This window comes from Sarcophilus harrisii, chromosome 4 (genome assembly GCF_902635505.1).
Source record: "Sarcophilus harrisii chromosome 4, mSarHar1.11, whole genome shotgun sequence".
Classification (NCBI taxonomy): Eukaryota; Metazoa; Chordata; class Mammalia; order Dasyuromorphia; family Dasyuridae; genus Sarcophilus; species Sarcophilus harrisii.
In genome coordinates, this window is record NC_045429.1 from 47,774,013 (window position 1) to 47,795,779 (window position 21,767).

A 21,767-nucleotide genomic window follows, 5' to 3' on the forward strand; every position below is an offset into this window, starting at 1 on the left:
TCTTGAACATCATTTATTCTGATCCCCTTATCTTAGAGAAGTTCTTGGTGGTTGTATTTAATTCAACATATTTGTTCAATACATTAAAAAAAAAAAAACACACCCTCTGCAGAGGGAATAAAGAGGTGCCTCCTGCTTAGATGGTAGAGAATAGAGGTTGTCCTCCATTTCTTGGCAGATCAACATCATGAAATCTAGTCAGGACTATGTAGCTGGAAAATGCTTTAGGCTAATATCACTTCCATGGCTAACTAGGGAATTTGCTGGCTTGAATAATTCCATGACAGAGTGTCTGCTCAGTGATTGTGGTGGTCTGGAATGTATGCTCCAGAGAAATTAAGTGGACTGAAGAAAACACCCACCTTATCTTTTGCTGGAGAAATTCTTCCCCATAACCCCATTGGAGTTTGGAATGTGGGATCAGTCTAAGTAACCAAAGAGTGCTGAGCTCCCCTTTTTAAGTAATGGAACAAAGCCTCAAATGCCCATTCTAATAGCCTCTTTCATAAAATCAAATAAGCTTCTGTTTTGTTTTTCCCCTAGATAGGCATTATTTCCATATAAGATATAGATATATGATTATGTACATACATATATATGTATATGGTATATATAAGGTAAATAAGGCATATTATAAAGTAAATATAAGGAAGAATATATTGCCTGAGAGAAAAGACCTCACAAGCTAGACTAGAAAAGATGTTTTCATGAAAGCTATGTGCATGTGAGTGTTGAAATTATAATGAGTTTTCTCTTTTTTCCCTCAGTCAGTAAGACCTGAATTCAAAAACAGTCTCAGATACTTGCTAGCTTCCAGTTAGCTTCTGTTTGCCTCAATTTCTTTGTTTATAAAATAGAGATAATACCAACAGCTATCTCAAATACTTGCTAGCTGCCAGTTAGCTTCTGTTTGCCTCAATTTCCTTGTTTATAAAATAGAGATAATACCAACAGCTATCTCAAATACTTGCTAGCTGCCAGTTAGCTTCTGTTTGCCTCAATTTCCTTGTTTATAAAATAGAGATAATACCAACAGCTATCTCCCAGAATTGATGTGAGGACCAAATGAAATAATAATTATTAAGTGCTTACCACAGTGCCCAGAAAATAGTAACTGCTATATAATTTTAGCTATAATCATCATCACCATCATTGTATTATTATTACTTTAGAGGCAAGTGTGCAGTGGTTAATGGTCACATCCTTCAAATTAAAATTTAGCTGGTGTGGTCAGAATGTGGACAATTGAGGCAATGCTATCCTATGAAGATGGAAATCGTTGACTTTTTTTTTTTTTTTTTTGGTTATGGATAGTCCTCCCAAAAAACCATTTCTTCCAATTTCCCAGTCTATTGAACCCATTCACAGCCTATTATATTACAGACCAACTAAATTTTAGAATAGCAAGAATATTTCAAAAGAATCCCCATTCTAATATACATAATATTGTCAAAAACTTCCACTGAGGGATAATTCATAGCTATAAACTTTTGGATAATTCTAATTGCTAGGAAATATATTCTAGACCATCACCACTACCATCCCCATTGCTAAATTTACTTTTTTTTTTTCTATTTCTATTCATTGCTTCTGAATCTGCTTTCTGGGGAAAAGCAGACTATGCTGAAACCCTTCAACACATGATGTTAGTTTTCCAATAAGATAATGAGTTACGCATCTTCTCTTACCACCAGCTCCTTCATTTGGTTTTCAGATGGCATGGCATTTTCAAAACCCAGCTCCAATTCCATCTTCTCTACAAAGCCTTTTCTAGACCACTCTACTGCTAAGTGACTTCCTTTTGAAATTCCCTCCATTTACGCTATTTTACACCTATGTAATCAGCTCCCCTATTACTATATGAGCTTCTTGTTTTGTCCTGCTTTGTATTCCTCTTATTTATAGCAATTTAGCATAGTCCTAGAATGTAGTAAATGTTTCAATAAATCCTTCTTGACGGAAAAACTTTAGGCTTTTAACTATCCCAGTAGACGTCTTCTAAGGTATTCTGCTTACTGATGGTTTAAACTATGGTGCCTAGAGCTGAAACTAATATTCTAGATAAGATATGACCAGTATAGACTAAAGTAGGATGTCTCTTAATGCTGCACAAGACCCCAAAAGCTTTTCTGACTGTCCCATAATTCTGCTCACTCCATTCCAGGACCTGTGGTGCTTCCTGTTTCAAACCATGTCTCTTCATGAGTGCTAGGTCCTCTAGCAACCCCTGCTGTAAATCCTCAAAGGTTGCTACTGGAGATGTCTATGTATAACAATCCCATCATTTGGAGTAACATAAAAGGTTGATCAAAATTTGCAAGATTAAAGAATAACTTCATTTTGGCAATATACCCAAGAATATTCTCACTCTGTCCAGACAGTTCCTTAGGAGTAGGAGAGAGCACTAACATTGAGCTGTTGGCTCCTCCACTATTGAGAAATCTCACTGGGCTCACTGCCAGGCTTCTCTTCAAGTATGGTGGCCATCTGGCCTCAAGTTCTTGCTGCAGAGGAGCAATCCTCATAGCCGATGTTGCAGAATGCTCACTATGGAAGTCAGGTTTACCTCATATGTGAGACTTCACCTGTTTTTCCCTTTCTTTGTAACCTCAATACTTAGCACATCTTAAATTTTATTTTTTAAATGGCACATCTTAAAATTTTAATAAATGCTTGTTTAATAACTGAATGACTAATTTTCCTTTCCCATCTCACAACAGTGCTCTGGATTTCATTATTCCCCAGAAACCTCCTCACCTTTTAGATCATTTCAGCCTTGAAACCTATACCTTAGGACTCTGTGGTCCATGTATCTCCTTCCTCTGAAAAGCTCCTTCGAGAACCTCTTTTTAAGGGTGGGAGGGAAGAAGTGGCACCAGACCATCCATTTCTTTAGTCTCACCTAGTTGAAGTCTTCTAGATTTCATCATCATCAAGGGTATCTTCCCTGTCCATGAACCTTGGCTTTTCAGCTTCCTTTTGTGGATTGTCTTTTCCTTTTAGATTGTAAACTCCTTGACAAAAGAAACTCCATTTCTTTTTCATAATTGTATTCCCAGTGCTTAACACAGTGCCTGGCTCATAATGGGTGCTTAATAAATATTTATTGGCTGACTGTCTATAAGGGACCCTATATTCCCACATTGAAACTGATCAAATTGGCCTTAAGCCTTAGAAGAACCACAGCTGAGCAGAGACCCTAGCATTCATAATCTTTATTACTTGAGAAATGAGAAATAGGATATCAAAGAAATCCTGATATAGCCATAAGTCAATAACCGCTCAACCCAGCAAGTCACTGACCAGAACAGGGAATATAATTCAGAGTATAGAAACAGGAACAAAAATCCCAGAGATCTCATTAGAGTACAATATTATTGAAAAAAAAAAGTTTGATGTTTTAGATTGTTGGGTTTGGGTCTGAATAGATAAAAAGAGTGAATTGAATTCATTAAACTCAGGGACCTCATGGGGAGACAAAAGTTTGGGATCTAGATACATATATCTATCTAAAAAGAATTCCCTGTGTGGCTGCATTTTTTAATCTCTGGAATCCATGGGTTAGCAGATGCTAATGGTGAAATAGCAAATAGTATGAAAGGTTATATAGCTTAGGGCAGAAAATGCTCCCTAGTGCACTTCAGAGCATACCATATAGAATCCCAGAATCTCAAGATAAGATAAAACTTTAGATGCTGTAACCATCTATGGCAAGCAGTATTTGAGCAGAAATTCTTTCTAGTCTTCAACTTATAAAAGATTATTTCACCTTCATTTGAAGAACTCATATTCAGGGATCCCCAGAGGTGACTTATTCCACTTTAAGAAAAGGTGGTCTTTTCCACCATAAAGTCATCTGTTTTAGGAGCATTTTGTGAATTCTTAAGCACCTTTCAACAAGAACCCTGACATCATGATGAGGTAATTCAAGAGAACCTGGAAAGGTTCTTAGATCCCTTCTCAGAAGTTAAGAGTAATAGTAGGAAGGTGGCAGACAGTAGATCCAAAGAAAGGAAACAAAAACATCTACTTTCACTGGGTGGGGAAAATGTGAAAAGAAAAATCTCCTGGTTTTTCTATCCCTGCTTGAGCCAGCATCATAGAGCTATAATATATCCCATTCAACAAAATTCAAAAAACATTATTAAATGCCTATTATGTGCCTATCACTTGTGAATCAAGGACAAAAGTGAACAATTCCTACCTTAAAGTTTTTTTTAATTCAATTGAAAAGAAACATATCTGTAGATAAGTCAGTAAAAGTTGTATACAAAATAGAAGGGACTTTTCTGAGGGTCTCTCAATTTCTACATAAATGTTCTACTCCTCTACTACCCTACTACTACCCTTACAAACAAGGGACTATATAATTTCCTCCGGGACTTGAAACCAACATAATCTATTTACTTCTTTCCTTTCTTTTTTCCCCCTGAAGACAGACATTAGTATCTAGACAGGCTAAATGCAAAGCAGGTCTGAAAATACACTGGAAATATGTAGGCAGTGTTACAAAGAGGGCTTATGAAAGTCAGCCAGAAGTCATGAGCTCACCAACTTCACTGTGTATTTACTCATACCTTCAGGGGAACCAACCGGTCCTCTTGTTTCTGTCAGCACACATTATAAAGACAAAAACCAAGAGCAGTATAGGAAATGAACATAACACTGACCCATGGATAATTCAAGGGGAAAAGCCAGAACCTAACATCAAGCCGGGGCTCTCACTGTCTCTGCCAAAATGATTCTGTTCTGATGGCCAGAAATACTTGGATGTCAGGCTTCATCACTGATCAGAGACAGAGACATAGACAGAGAGACAGACACACAGACACACAGAGAATTTTGAAAAGCCAAAGACATAATCCTTTTGTGGAATCAAGGGCTGATGGTGGGGATGTACATTTATAACATATATACATATGTGTGTACATGTATGCATTTATGAACATATTTGTGAATCCAAAACTATTGAAATAATCTGGCAGACGTTTTGGTAGAATCTATAAAATGGATCTTTATCATAGTAGGTTTTTGTATTTCTGTGGAAATAAGAGAAAAGCACTTTTAAAAAGTAGCTTTTTGAACATTATGGTATTTGGTTGTTTTCTTTTATTCTTTTACTATTTCTTCCTTTTCTTTTTTTCTTTACTGTTTTCTACTTCTCTTTCCTTCTTTCCTTCTTTGTTCCTTTGTACATTCTTCTCCTCTCTTCTTTTCCTTCCTTTATTATTTAATTGCTTTATTGCTTTTATTCAGGGTTATTTGTATAATGCTATTCCTATAGGAAGTCCTATTGCCATTCTTCCCAAGATTTTTTTGTTTCTTCAAAATGATTAAGTAAGAAGTCCTTTCTCTACTATTTCAACTCTATAGCACCAGGGAACAGATGTTTTAGTTAGCTCTTCTTCAAACTAATAAATTATAGAAGCAAAAAGTAATAATGGCTAATTTTGCATTCTAACAGAATTCCTTTTGTGTGTAGGTGTCTGAGTGTATGTCTGAGGGTGTGTGTGTGTGTGTGTGTGTGTGTGTGTGTGTGTGTGTATTCCCTTTCCAAAGTACAGTACTCTCTATACTTGGCCCATTGTGGTTCTTCTGTTTTTATTCTCAGTTTTGTCCTCTAGACTGAGAGGTCACTTCCATGATATTCCTTGGCAGGACATTGTTCCAGACATCTCTGGCCAAAAACCTGCCATTGCTTAAAGAATAAAAGAACTAACGCTGGCGAGCTCCATTCTACGATGCCTTGCTATTCTCAGCCCCTGATATGGGCTTTCAGGAGACCTAGGAGAGCCCAATTTGATTCCTATTTCACAGTACATTATGCACTGGAATAATACCTTATTTATTTATGCATTTATTTAATGCATAGGTTAAGTAGCCTAGATATCCTGAGCTCTATTCTAATATGTGTACCCCAGAATTCCTGTGCTCAAGAAATCATTTCTTTTATATATTACAATATAAATATAATCTATGTGTATAATTTATATTTACATACATATATAATTTATATTTATATTTAAAATATAAAGAAAATTATATATCATATATACATATATATAGAAAGAGAGAGAGAGCATAAAAAATAAAGAACTGTTTTTAACAACCAAAAGTCTAAGTTATTTCAAATTAAAGGAATTTTATACAAGCTGAATTAAGATTTCAGAAAAAAAGGCTGATCTGGAGAATAGGGTGTTAGATTTTGAGATTGGGCGATCTGTTTCTGATTCCCACCTTAGGTACTTCCCAGCGTGGTGACCCTGAATAAAATATGTCATATATCCAAACCTCAGTTTCTTCATGGGTAAAATCAGGGTAGTAATAATATCTATCTTGACTGGTTATTTTGAGGATCAAATGTAATAGCAATGAGGTTCTTAAACATAAAAATGCTCTACAAATGTTAGCTAGATCTGGACAGGATCTGGACAGGATCCCAGAAGTCATCCTTTTTGCTCTACTCATTTTATAGATGAAGAAAATAAAGTTCTGGTGGTTTAATGACTTACCCAATGTCACATAAGTTGTAAGCATGATTTTAATACAAGGGTCCTGAAAGTCAGCATAATTCCCAAAGCAAGGAATAATAAATTTAAAGCTGAAGGAAATGTGGAGGCAGGGCCAAGATGGCAGAGTAAAGGCAGGTACTTGGACTAACCTCTCCCTTAAACCATTCCAAATTCCTTCAGATAATGACTCTAAAGAAATTTTAAAGCATCAGAACACCTTAAAAGATTTTCCAGCAGAAAGCAACTTAGAAGCTGAGCAGGAAAGGTCTGTGGCACCAGGGTGGGAGTCCAGTGTAAAAAATTACCTATACCAGCATAGCCCCTGCTCCAACCCTGGTCCCAGTATCAGCAGGGTTTTATCATCTGATTTTCCAGTGGTACTGGAGGCTTCTGGACCTGTCCATCTGAAGACATCATATCATGGAGGACTTGGAAGGTCAATGGAGAGGATTCTTGGCAAAAGGATAGGAGTGTGGTGTGCAGTCCTACACAGGTCACATTAGAGAAGTCTTAGCTTCTGCCCCAACTTCAATCCCAACATCAGCAAGGCAGGAAAGACTCTTTCTTGCTTTAGATCTTACAGCTACAGTAGGCAGGGACACTTCTAATAATTCCAGGGCAAAAAAAAGAGCTCATAGGATCAGGTCCCTAAAAGGATTTTTGAACATAGCTTCACAAAACCCCTGAAGCTTGGAATAGTGTACCCTCTGTCCTGGAAACAGAAGCCCACTTTAATGAAGAGTTAAAAGCCCAATAATAGGCTAGGAAAATGAGCAAACAATTAAAAAACATGTCTGATAAGAGACAATTACTATGGTGATAAGGAAGATCAAAACATTCTCAGAAGAAGATATCAGAATCAAAGCTTCTAAGAAAAATACTAATTGGGTCCAGGCCTTGGAAGAATTCAAAAAGGATTTTAAAAATCAAGTAAGAGAAATAGAAGAAAATTAGAAAAAGAATTTAAAGTGGTATAAAAGGAAATACAAAAACTAATGAGGACAATGGCTTAAAATGCAAAATTGGACAATTGGGAAAGGAGGTACAAAAAGCTCATTGAGGAAAATACTTCCTTAAAAATTAGAATTGAGCAAATGAACATTAATGATTTTATAATAAAACAAGATACAATAAAGCAAAACTAAAAATATTTAAAATAGAAAAATATTGTGATACATCTCATTGGAAAAACAACTGAAATGGAAATATATCAACGGAAGATAGTTGTAAAATTATTGGTCTGCCTGAAAGTCATGATAAAAAAAGAGCCTGGATATTATCGTTTTAAGAAATTATCAAGGAAAACTTCACTAATATTCTAGAGCCAGAGCTAAAATAGAAATTGAAAGAATTCATCTGATCTCCTCAAAGAAATCTAAAAATAATCCCCCTCCCCCCAGGAACATTATAGCCAAATTGCACAACTCCCAGTTAAGGAGAAAATATTGAAAGCATACAGAAAGAAACAAGTCAAGTGGAGCCATAGTCAAGATTTAATATCTTCCACGTTAAAGAATTGGAGGGCTTGGAATATGATATTTGGGAGAGCAATGAAGCTAGAATTACAATCAAGAATCATCTACCTAGCAAGTCTGAGGATAATGTTTCAGAGGAAAAGGTGGATATTCAGTGAAATAGAGGATTTTCAAACATTCATGATGACAAAACTAGAGCTGAATAAAAAAATTGATTTTGAAATACTTGAGAACTCAGGAAAAACATTAGGAAGTAATCAGGAAAGTAATATCATGAGGGACTTAGTAAGGTTTATCTGTTTTATATTCCAAATGGGAGATGTATACTTGCAATCATTAAAACTGTGAAGGAGTACATATATATAGACAGAGGACACAGGTGTGATTGAATATAAAGGTATAATATCTTTAGAAAATGACGAAATTAAGAGGTAAGAGAAGAATTATTGGGAGATTTGTGAAAGTGAGTAAAGATTAATGCCATTTGCAGGAAACTAGGAAAGATCAAAGTATGATCTAAAGACTGAGTTAGGGAAGGCAACTTTATTGGACTGGGATATGCTATTGGCTTTGAAACTATAAAGGTGTTAAAGAACCACAAGTTTTATGGTATTTAGTATCTTTCCACAGACATTTTAATATTTCCATTATTTTTTTTTATTTTTTCATCATTTAAATTTGTCTCTGTATCACTTGCCTGCAAAGTCCAAGAAAGCCATTCCTTATATAACAATTTAAGGGAAAAAAATGTTCCACAAAAATCAATCAACAGATTTTTTTCAAGTCAGGTTTTACCTGAAATGTTTCACACATACAAATAGAACCTTTGCAAAAAAGCAAGTCAGGGAAGGACGTCTTTTATCTTATCTATTACTTGGCCACAAGGGAGGTCACTGTAATGTCCTTACATTAAGTTTTTATTGCTCTAGTGTTCTTTCTTTTTAAACTATCATAGTCATACTGTGTATTATTTTAATTTAGCTTACTTTTCATTGTACAAGTTCATATTAGTCCTTTCATGCTTCTTTATGTTCATTATATTTGTCATATCTTATGGGAAAGTAACATTTTATTAGGTTCATGTAACAATTCACTTAACTATTTCCCAAATCAATAATCATCTACTTTGTTATCATGAAAATTACTAATAAGAATATTTTGGTATATATGGAACCTTTTTTGTCAATATCCTCTGGTAGATATATCTACCAATATTTTTTCAGATAGTTGATATAAAAATATTTCCCCAGGTGATTCATTCTCTTCTAATCATAGGTGAAATAATTCTATTCATGTAAACAACTTTCAAATTTTCAAGTAATCATGTAAATCTAGTTTACATTTTGTAATTATTTTTATCCTTTCTTTTCTTTAGAATTATTCTTCTGTACAAGGGTATGATAGGTTTTTCTTCCATTATTAAGGATTTATTTTAATATTTCAGTCACTATGAATCTTATGAAATATGGTAAAATATGAATTAGAATTTGAACTCAGATCTGTTTGACTCTAAGCTCAACATGATATATACTAGTACAATGTGGGAGAACTGAGTTCAAATCTTAACTCAAGATTTTATTATATGTGTAACTCTGGGAAAGTCATACTGCTTTTAGCCTAAATCAGTCAACCACTATTTATTGAGTACCAACAATGTGCCAAGCATTGTGCTTAGTACTGGTGATAAAATGAAAGGCAAAAAAGCTATTCCTGCTCTCAATAAGCTTACAGTCTAGTAAGGGAGACAACATGCAAACAACTATGTACAAACAAATGGTATTAAGGGCAGCCATATGACACAGTGGACCTGAAATCAGGAGGACCTGGATTCATATCAGGCCTCAGATACATAACACTTACTAGTTGTGTGACCCTGACCAAGTCATTTAACCCTGATTGCCTTGTAAATTAAAAAAAAGGCAAAGGAAATCAAAAGTGGTCAAGAAGAATGAGATTGAAAAGTCAATAGATTTGACAATGCAGAGATCACTAATAACTTTGGAGAGAGAAGTTTTATTTGCATGATAAGAAGCCCAGAATGTCAAGATTTAAGGAAAAAGTATGAGGAATTAAAGTAGAGGTTTCTATTGTAAATGAACTTCTCAAAAAGCCACAAATATAGGATGATGAGGAGTAGGGATGGGCAGATCAAGTGTTAAATTTTCTGAGGATGGGGGAAACATTGGAATGCTTGAAGTCAGTAGGGAATTTAACCAGTAGATAGTGAGAAAGTAGGGAAAATGGAAAGCAATTTGTTGGAGATGATGGGTTGGAGTTGGATCACTTGTGCAAGTAAAGTGATTTGCCTTGTCAAGGAGAAGTGAAATCTTTTCTTGTGAAATAAAAATGAAGAGGAAGTTAATGGTAAAAGTTAGGAGAAGAGGCATTTCTTTATAAATGGCTTCAATATTTTCAGTTTCTTCATCAATAGATTGGATTTAACAATAACACCTATTTTGCAGTATTTTATGAGATTCAAATGGGAACAGAAATGTAGAAGTTCTTTTCAAACCAGGAAAAGTACTCTATAAATGCTTATCATTGCTATTGATGGTGGTATTATTATTATATGTCATTACATTATTAGATCATCCTTTATTTACCCATTACCAATTGTCTGAGACAATCTAAAGCCCCTTTTTATAAACTAGTTCTTACTTTTCTCAGCACCACTATTTTAATCTCTTCCTCAGGATTAGGAATTTTGTTCAGTTGATATATATTACTTCCCCAGTATTTTCTTCTTCTTTAACCTTGTTCTACCCCATTCCTGCTTGTTTTCCTACAGTATTTGTATTTCTACAGTAGACTTCTGTGTATGTTCAAATCTCCTTTGTCTGTTTCAGATAAGAATGAATTTAATCTGATGGCTGCTCCCTCCTCATCTTCCTAATTGTTTTTTTATATATAATTTTAAACCATCTCAATGATGAGAAATTATTTCACTCATTTCTTCCTCCTTTCCTTCACTTTCAATTCTTCAAACCTTCACAACAGTATCAATCCATCTCCAGGACTTCTGTTTATTTCTTTGTTTAACTTTCTGAATGCACTTAGAAGATATTGAGGTTCCTGAAAGAAGCTTGTTTTTTTTTTTTTGTTTGTTTGTTTGTTTTTTGTTTTTTTGCCCTTCCCCTATTAAATTGTTAGCAAAGTTCATATATATATATATATATATATATATATATATATATATATATATATAACACACACACACACACACACACACACATATATATATATATATATATATATATATATATATATATATATATATCTCCAGCTATTTCTTTAAAATGTTTTTAAATTTCTTTATTCAATTTATCTGAAAAAGATCTGGATACTTTAACACCATATGTCAATATGAATTAACACTGTTAGATGACAGACAAAAAACAATTCTATTTTAATCTTGGTTAAAACTACAAGAAGGTTAACATATGGGAATAAGTAGGTGAAAGTCTTAATGTACTGTATCCTTTTTTGCCACATCTGCATTGTTATATTCCATTTTAGGCAACATAATTTTGAAAGGGTATTGACAAATGTAGTCCAAAGAAGAACAATTTTGAGAAAAAGTTATATAAGGATAGTTTCAAAGAACTAAGAACATAAGCTCAAAAAAAAAAAAAGAAGGGGAAGGGTATGGGTGAGAGAATGAACCTATGAAAAGAACTTGATTAATGGTTTCCAGACTATCATAGGGAAGAGGGACTATATTCATTCTGTTTGCCCCTATGAGCTCTGACTGGCTCTGGAGGAAAAAGTGAAGCTGATGATGACATTGTGCAGCTCTGCCCCATTCATATCCAATTCACCTTCAAATCAAAACATTACTTTTATAATATCCTTGGTCCTCTGAGAATGAAGGATGATATGAGAGCAGAACTAGAATCAGTGAATGATAATTGCAGAAGCAAATGGGTTGAATGCAAAGAAAACCTTGTTTTCTGTGTTGTCACAGGAGTTTCTTTAGAGGCAAGTGTTGGACTGGGCATCTCTTCCTTGCAATCTTTTAATTCTGATTCATTCATCCCTATTATATTTCAAATGAACTTATCACATTTATTAAAGGAGCTTCTGACTATGCTTATTTTTCTTTGTTATTTTCTTTATTGTCATACGCAAGATTATTTCAGGGTGGAAACCCTGAATTTGGTTTTAAATAACCAAAGCAAAGGAATCGCCATGTCAAGGATCAAAATAAAGATGACTCTGGAGAAATTCATTAGGAGAGTTATCTTCAAAAACAAGGGTGGGGAAGAAACATGGAGCTGAATAGTTTGCTGAAAATAGTTGAGAAGGAATTTTTGAAAGTTATTTTGACCAGAAAATTTTGGGACACTTTAAAGAAGGCTATAATATGGCTGCATAATTCCAAAAGGTTCAAACACTTCTATAACTTACAAACACCCCCATAGGGTTACACTCTGAAATGGATCTGGCATATAAAACTTATTCTGGTTCCTGTTGCTACAAAATCTCAAAGGCAAATAACGGAGTTCACCTCTCTCTATTAAATTTGATTTTTCATTTTTCAACCCCACTAGACAAAGTGCACTGATAACAGATGCACTAGTTAGAGGGTTGATATTCAAAGCTGATGTGCAGTCAAGGGTCTGCATCTGATGATGAAGAGAAAAAAAAAGGGGGTTGCAGGACAAAGACCTCTAAAATTCTTATTGAATAATTTCCTCTATTGCAATTAATCTTAGGGATTGAGGAAATAGAAGATCTATTTTACTTCTTGGGGTCATATGGCCTAAAATTTTTTCTTATAAATAATTGAAATAACCCAATGATTTCCCTTTGTATTATCAGAGTATTAAGAGTCTAAGACTAAATAAAAAATGAGAAAATGTTTAATAATATAGGATCATAGATTTAGAAGAATAGATATCTGAAGTACCATTTCATTACAATCCCTCCCTCTCATTTACAGAGGTGGGAATTAAGGTCCAAATATATTGACATGCCCATAGTTACATATGAAACAGGTAGCACAGCAAAGACTTAAACCCATATCTTCTCTAAGTGTAGGAAACTTTCCACTATATCTTAAGACTACTTACATCCAAGGGTTATGATAAAAGCTTCATTTCTAAAATACATAGAGAACTGATTCAAATTTATAAGAATTCAAACCATTCTCCAACTGATAAAGCCAAAGAATTTGAACAGATAATGTTCAGATGAAGAAATTAAAACCATTTATAGTTATAAGAAAAATGTTTTAAATAATTATTGATCAGAGAAATGCAAATTAAAAAAAAACTCTGAGATACAACTACATACCTCTCAGATTGGCTAAGATGACAAGAAAAGATAATGATGAATGTTGGAAGAGATGTGGGAAAACTAGGACACTAATACATTGTTGGTGGAATTGTGAACTGATCCAACCATTCTGTGGAGCAATTTGGAACTATGCCCAAAGGGGTATCAAAATGTGCCTATCCTTTGATCCAGTAGTATCTCTCCTAGACCTATATTTCATATAGAACATAAAAAGGGAAAGGAGCTATATGTACAAAAACATTTATAGCAGCACTTTTTGTAGTGGAATCTGAGTTAATGCCCATCAGTGGGAGAATGGCTGAATAAATTATGGTACATGAATATTATGGAATATTTTGTGATATAAGAAACAATCAGCAAAATGATTTCAGAGAGGCCTGGAGAGACTTACATGAACTGATGCTAAGTAATATGAGCAGAACCAGGGGATCATTGTACACAACAACAACAAAATTATATAATGATCAATTATGATAGATATATCTTTTCTCAACAATGAGGTGATTCAGGCCAGTACCAATGGTCTTATGATGAAGAGAGCCATCTGCACCCAAAGATAGGACAGTGAGAACTGAATTTGGATCACAACATAGTCTGTTCACCTTTTTGTTGTTGTTTGTTTGCATTTTGTTTTCTTTATCATTTTTCCTTTTTGATCTGATTTTTCTTGTACAGTATGATAATTATGGAAATATGTATAGAAGAATTGCACACATTTAACTGATATTGGGATACTTGCCTTCTAGGGGAGGAGATTTGGAAAGGAAGGGAGGGAAAAAAATTGGAACATAACATTTTGCAAGGGTGAATGTTGGAAATTATCTTTACATATTTTTGAAAATAAAAAGCTTTATATGAACAGAACCAGGAGATCATTGTACACAGCAACAAGATTATACAATGATCAATTCTGATGGACATGGTTCCCTTCAGTAATGAGACGATTCAAACCAGTTTCAATGATCTTATGGTGAAGAAAGCTATCTACACTCAGACAGAGGACTGTGGAAATTGAGTGTGGTTCACAACATAGAATTTTCACTCTTTTTGTTATTGTTTGCTTGCATTTTATTTTTTTCTCATTTTTCCCTATTTTATTTGATTTTTCTTGTGCAACAAGATAACTGTATAAATATGTATACATATATTGGATTTAACATATATTTCTACCATATTTATTTAACATTTATTGGATTACTTGCCATCTAAGGGAGGAGTGGGGAAAGGGGGGAGATTAGAACACAAGTTTTTGCAAGGATTAATGTTAAAAAATTATCTATGCATATATTTTGAAAGTAAAAAGCTTTAATCAAAGGAAGAGAAAAGAAAAAGATTTAAGTTAAAAAAGATAAGGAAAAATACTGATCGAAGGAAACAAATGAGAGAAAAAAGGGGAAAGTACCAGTAGCCCATAGAAAAGTTAGCCTGGTTTTCTGTTCTCCCCCCTCTGCTCTTGTCACTGAAAATGAGTACAACATTCCAAAGTTTCTGGTGCCCTCCCAGACCTTATGGACCCTGCCAGGTGTACTTCAAAGGACTTGGATGCTAATCTCAAGCTAATTCAAGCCTTTTGAGTTCAAAAATTGGATTGGAAATCTTTTAAGAGCAGGCTTTCTCACGAGATTTCCATTACTTCTATTCTTACTGATAAGCCACAGGTATCAGAGAAACATCCATTTGAGTGCTATCTTTGGATCCTTCACTCTATGAGAAGAGGTGCAGAAAGGAAAGACAGGGTTTGCTTTGATTCACATTTCAGAGGAAGGTTTCAATCAATTTGGATTTTGTCTGAAGCCACTCACCTTGCTGTAATGGCTTAAAGTCTTTATTAGGCACTTGTATGATGTGGTCTTCAGTGTGACATGCCAACTTCAAGAGCAGAAGTTGATCTGTTCTAATGGATAGGATCTAGTTCTGTCTCTCCTTGTGCCCCATGAAATGACCTTGAGCAAGTAACATTTCAAGTCTGACTCAGTTTTCTAAAGCAAAAGAAAAAAATGATTATTTATTGTTACAAATTAAACACGATATTTTTTTTTATTGATTTGTGTTGCTTTTGAAAATCTAGCATATTTGTCTGTAACATCATTTTAATTCAAAATAATCTATTTGTATTATTGACTTCTAGTGGAGTATTTCAGAATGAAGATTATATTACATTTTAATAATGTGTGAAGATGAACACTTATAAAGATACATAATCCATATTATAAGTGAACATTGTACCTCATAAAATATGTAAGAAAAAGACATAATACATTTCAAAGATATCTGTGTTAAATGGTGAAATATTTTCCATTTGCTGAAGGAAAAGTACTTTGTCATATGAGCTTTTGGAAAAGCACCAAATTTTGAATGAAATAAAATAAACTGCATTGTTTATTGCAGTTCCCTATCCTGCATAATTCTTACTCTCTGGGACCACTGAGGCCTATTCCCTCAGTGACATCCTTATTGAGTGCATTTGTCATAGAGCAAAGGTGTGCTGGCAAATGTTTAACAATTGTCTATGTGAAAAAAAATTGTATGCATTGCACTTTTAAGTTTAATGGGCATTATAAACAGTTTTTTCCTTTGCTTTTGCTTTGCTAAGTCTAGACAAAAAATAAAGTAATAAATCAATCCCTGAGTCATAAAATTAGCTGATTTCTGAGGTGTATAATGATCACATTGAAAATTTAACAGTTGGCTTTCCTGAGTCAGTTAGAGCAGGCTTTAGTGCCTCCCTGATTACAGGCAAAAGTCACTTTAAATATCATTTAAAGTGAATCCTTAACTTTATGTATTAGAAAACCAAAGCCCACTGTAGTGAAGTAATTTGTTTCAAGACCAGTAAGTGGAAGAGACAGAATATGAATCCAGAATCTCTAACTTCAAAGACAGATTTTTGTAAATATCATGATGTGAATATCAGTGTAGATGATGGTTGAATTTAGCAACCAAAGGTTATATGTCCACTGAACTTCAGCCACTGGGAAGATAGAGCTAAATATATCCATTCTGCTTGTTTGTTTGTTGCTCTCAAAAGTTTTTCTTGGAGATAAAACAGAGAAGCCCAAAATAAGAGAAAAATATGTGCCTAGAAACATTAGACAACTATAAAGGACAGCTGGAAAGTAGATGAAAGATGTGGAGTTTATTGAGAAGAGAGAAGAACATAGCCCAGTTTCTCTAGCAACTGCCAAAAAAAAAAGAGGTATTCTCCATGCCCATTCAACTCATATATGATGTGTAAATAAAAATGTCAGTCAGGAAAGAAAGTGTTTTGGGTCCACATGATGTACTCCCCGACCCAATTGTCTTCCTAACAAATCGGTATTTTGTAGAGAGGCAATCTAATTGATCAGATGATTAGAATACTTAACTGAGTGCACATAAATAAAGGAGATTTTTTAAACTCTCTTATTTGTATCTTACCTTCTTTAAGCACTCTCCCACCAAATATTTTCTCTCCAGAAAAATAAGGATTGTCATGTTAGACCTTTAGATCTTAAAACTTACTTTTTTGACTTACTTTGCTCACTACCCAGAACCAGAATCTAGGCAACCATATCTCTTCACCTCCATTTCTTCATATGCTCCTTTTTTTTCTTCTACTACTTTATTCAGTATTTTATTTTTCCTAATTACATGTAATTTTTTTGCATTCTTTATTTATTTTCAAATGCTTAAAACTTTTGCTTTTATATTTTATTTTGTGGATATTTTAAAAATTGAGAAGAATCACATATTGTAATTTCTTTTTTATATAAATAATAGATAGGATTATTTTCAAAATATATGCAAAGATTATTTTTAACGCTCACCCTTGCAAAACATTTTGTTCCAAATTTTTTTCCTTCCCTTCTCCCCACCTTTCCCCCCGATAGCAATTAATCTAATATACCATTTTTTTTTTCAAATTTTGAGTTTCAAATTTTCTGCCTCCCACTCCTTCCCCCTCAGTGAGAAGGCAAATTTATACATGTTTAATCATGCAAAACACAGTTCCATATAAATTATTCTGTGAAAGAAAACACCCCCCCAAAAGAAGAAAAATAAAAAAAGTAAAGAAAAAGTACATTTATTCTATATTCAGGCTCTACCAGTACTTTCTCTGGAGATGGACAGTACCTTTCATAAGTCATGTACAATTGTCTTACATCACTGTATTGGTGGGAATAGCTGTTACTCATATTAGATCATCATACAATACTGCTGTTACTGAGTACCATGTAATCCCAGTTCTGCTCATTTCACTCTTCATCAGTCCATGTAAGGCTTTCTGTGTTTTTCTGAGAACACCTTACTTGTCATTTCTTAAAGTACCATAGAATTCCTTCACAGTTGTAAAAACGTGGTTCAGCCATTCCCCAACTCATGAACATCATCTCAATTTCCAGTTCTTTAATGCCACTAAAAAAAAAAAAAGCTACTATGAATATATTTGTACTCAAAGGATATAGGCTCTTTTCACTTTTTGTTTTTTGTCTCTTTGGAATACAAAGTTTGGTATTGCTTGGTCAAAGGATATGTATGGATTTATAGTCCTTTGAGCAAAATTCCAAATTGCTCTCCAGTATGGTTGAATGAGTATTCAATTCCATCAATAGTACATTAGTGTTTTAATTTTCCCATATATCCTTTAATATTTATCATTTTCCTCTTCTGTCATATTAGCCAATCTGATATGTGTGAGATAGCATCTCAAAGTGGTTTTAATTTGTATTTCTCTCAATGGTGATTTTGAGCATTCTTCTGTGATTGTAGATAGCTTTGATTATATGGTCTGAAAACCGCTTATTTATATCTTTTGACCATTGTTCAGTGGAGGAATGACTTTTTTTTCTACAAATTTGACTCAGTTTTCTAAATTTGAGAAATGAAGTTTTTAATTGGAGAAACTCACTGTAAAACATTTTTCATAGTAATGAGTACCAAAAATATATTTTCTTCCACCCTACTTTCTCCTATTTTCTCTCTCCTTTTACATGTCCATTCTCAAAAGAACTTTGCTTTTGACTTTTCTCTTCCTCAATGTGCTCTCCCTTCTATCAGTTTCCCTTTCTCTTATTCCCTTCTCTTTCTACTTTCCCTTATGGTGCAGATAGATTTCTGCACCCAATTAAGTATGTATGTTATTGTTTCTTTAAGCCGGTTCCAATGAGAGAAAGGTTTATGTGTTCCCTCACTCCTTCCCCATTTCTTCTTCACTTCAAAATCTTTTTCAGACTTCAGTTATGTAACAATTTATCCCACTCTGTCCCTCTTTTTTTCCTTTCATCCAGTGCATTCTTCTTTTTCATCCCTTGATTTTATTTTTTTAGATAATCATACCTTTACTTTCAATTCACAACTCTTCTTTCTATCTATGCATATTCCTTCTAACTACCCTAACAAAGAGAAAGTTTAAGGAATTATAAATAAATATTTCCATGTAGGAATATAAACAACTTAACTTAATTAAGCCCCTCACAATTTCTCTTTCCTGTATATTATTGTATGTTTCTCTTGAGTTTTGCATTTGAAAATCATTTTTTTCCTATTGTCTCTGGTATTTTCATCAGGAATGCTTGAAAGTTCTCTATTTCATTGAATATCCATTTCCCCCTGCTGGATTATATATAGTTTTGCTTGGTGGTGATTCTTGGCTGTATTCCTAGCTCTTTTGCTCTCTAGAATATCATATTCCAAGCTCTTTCAAACTTAAAAGTAAAATCTGCTGAATCTTGTGTGATCTTGACTATTGCTAAAGATGTTTCCATCATGGTGGGGGGTTTGTTTGCTTGTTTGGTTTTTTGTTTGTTTGTTTTTAGATGCTTACAGTATTTTCTCCTTGATTTAAGATATCTGGAATTGGAGTTTAATATTCTTGTGAGTTTTCATATGGGATCTCTTCTAGGAGGTGATCAGTGGATTTTTTAAAATTCCATTTTACATTCTGATTCTAAGATGTCAGGGCAATTTACCTTGAATTTTTTTTTCTTGATAATTTCTTGAAAGATGATGTCTAACCCCTTTTTTGCTCATAAATTTCAGATAGTACAATAATTTTAAATTATTTCTCCTGGATCTATTTTCCATGTGAATTGTTTTTCCAGTGAGATATTTCCCTTTTTTCCTATTTTTTATTCTTTTTATTCTTTCTTGATGTCTCATAAAATCATTAGTTTCCACTTGCCCAACTCCTATTTTTAAAGATTTATCTTTTTAAGTGAATTTTTATATATCTTTTTCTCTTTGGCTCTTTTTGTTTTTCAAGACCTTCTTCTCTTCATTGGATGGTTGTGTCTCTGTTACCATTTTTTGGCCATTTTCATTTTTAAATATTTTTTCTTCAGTATTTTTGTGCCTCCTTTACCAAGTTTTTTTTTTTCATAATTTTCTTGCATTATTCAATTTTCCTTTAGTTTTCTTACTTGATTTTCAAAAGAAATTTTGAGCTCTTCCAACCACTGAAACCAATTCATATTTTTCTTGGAGACTTTGGATGCAGGAATTTTGATTTTGTTGTCTTCTTCTTAAGTGTATGTTTAACCTACTTTGTCAGTACTGAAAGATACTATATGTAATTCTTTCTGTTTGCTCATTTGTCCAGCCTATTTCTTGACTTTTAACCATGTAGGGGGTCTGCTTCTAAAATGGAGGGAGCTTCAGTTTTTGTGTAGCTCTTTTCAGAAGATTTTGTAGAGATTTATAAGTTTGGGGCTCTTCCAAGGTGTTATGATCTAGAAAGAGGTATGTTTACTACTTTCCTATACTGTGTCTTGCTTTGTGAGTGCCAAAAGTTTCAATCCTGAAACTGTTACCAGGTTATCTATTTGTAATATTATATTTTATAGATCAAGTCAGACCTAGAGAGGACTGGAACAGACTCGGGGAAGACAGAGGACTCGAGGCTGGAGCCCAAGCTCCTGGATTCAAGGAGACTTCAAGACAGAGACCATGGTAGTAGTCCTCTTGCCTCCCCCACAGAAACCAAAACACCTTCTGGAGGACCTCCAGAAAACTAGCTCAGGCCCCAGGCAAGGAAACAGACTGTGAAGGAGACAATAAAAAAATTGGACTTTATCCCTGGCTATTCTTGTGGTGATTACTCTGCTGAAAGGAAGGCTGTTCCAAAGATCTCCAGAAAACCAACCAGAACACTACAACGCTGGGTTTAAAACCCAGGACTGCTACCCAGATCCAATTATATGTAAAGCAACAAAGTCTCGCTCCTGGTGCCAGCAAAGGGACATCTGCAAAGCTTATTTCGATCTATTGTCTTATCCTCTTACTTTCAGGGGTCTGAGAGGTCTAGAAACCACCATTGATGCAATTGCCCTAAAGCCTGAATCTGGTTTGCTGGGGTCTAGTCAATGCTGGGATGTCCTGTGCTTGACTGCACTCCTCCATTAACTTGGTGCAATTAACCTTTCCTGACAAACTTCTAAGTCTTGGACTGGGAAATTGTTTCACTCTCTTTTTGTGGGTTCTGTCATTCTAGAATTTGGTTAGTGTCATTATTTAAAGGTATTTGGAGGAGTTGGGGAGAGAGCTCACGTGAATTCCTGCCTTTACTCTGCAATTCTGGCTCTGCCTCCTCAGTCCCATTTTTCTAATATTGTATGTCATCTTTGCCATTAGAACAGAAGGTCAGGTCAGGGACTGTCTTGTCTACTTGTATTTCTGCCAATACTTGACTCAAAACCTGCTTATGTATGCTTTTTCATTCATCCATCCATTCATTCATGTCATTCAATCATTAAATTTATTCATCCTGGTACTGTGCCTGGCTTAATGGTTGAAAATTGAGTGGTTAATTGATGCATTGATTATAAAAGTCATGAATGATTGAAGGCTGTTTTCTTCAATGTGTCAATTCTAATGTGAGTGCAATAACTCTCAAACTTATTTTTCTGTGCTGGATACATTTCAAAGGACTTTTTTTCCCTCTCTGCTCTCCTGCTATATCATAAAAACATAAATAGAAGTAGGAAAAGGAAAGGGAATAAGCATTTATATAGCCTCTATTTTTTTTTTTTAATTGGGAAGATAGGTAGCACAGGGAATTAGAGTGCTGGTTCTGGGGTCAAGAAGATTCATCTTATTGAGTTCCAATCCAGATTCAAACATTTACTAGTTTGGCCACTAGTTACCTTGAAACCTTGTTTGCCTCAGTTCGTTCACCTGTACAATGAGCTGGAGAAGGATCTGGCAAATCACTTCAGTATCTTTGCCAAGAAAATCTCAAAGGGGGTCATGAAGAGTTGGACACCATTAAAGCAATTGAACAATAATAATGCTATGTGTTAGCATTTGCTAATTGTTTTGCTAATATTTCTTCATTTCATAATAGTAATGATAACTAACATAGATATAGGAATAAACATACCTATATATATTATATTTACACATACACATATACATATAGATTCATGTGTGTATGTGGGTGTGGATTATATATGTATACATACATATGCATTTTGAATATATATTTATGGGTGAGTATATCTGTATC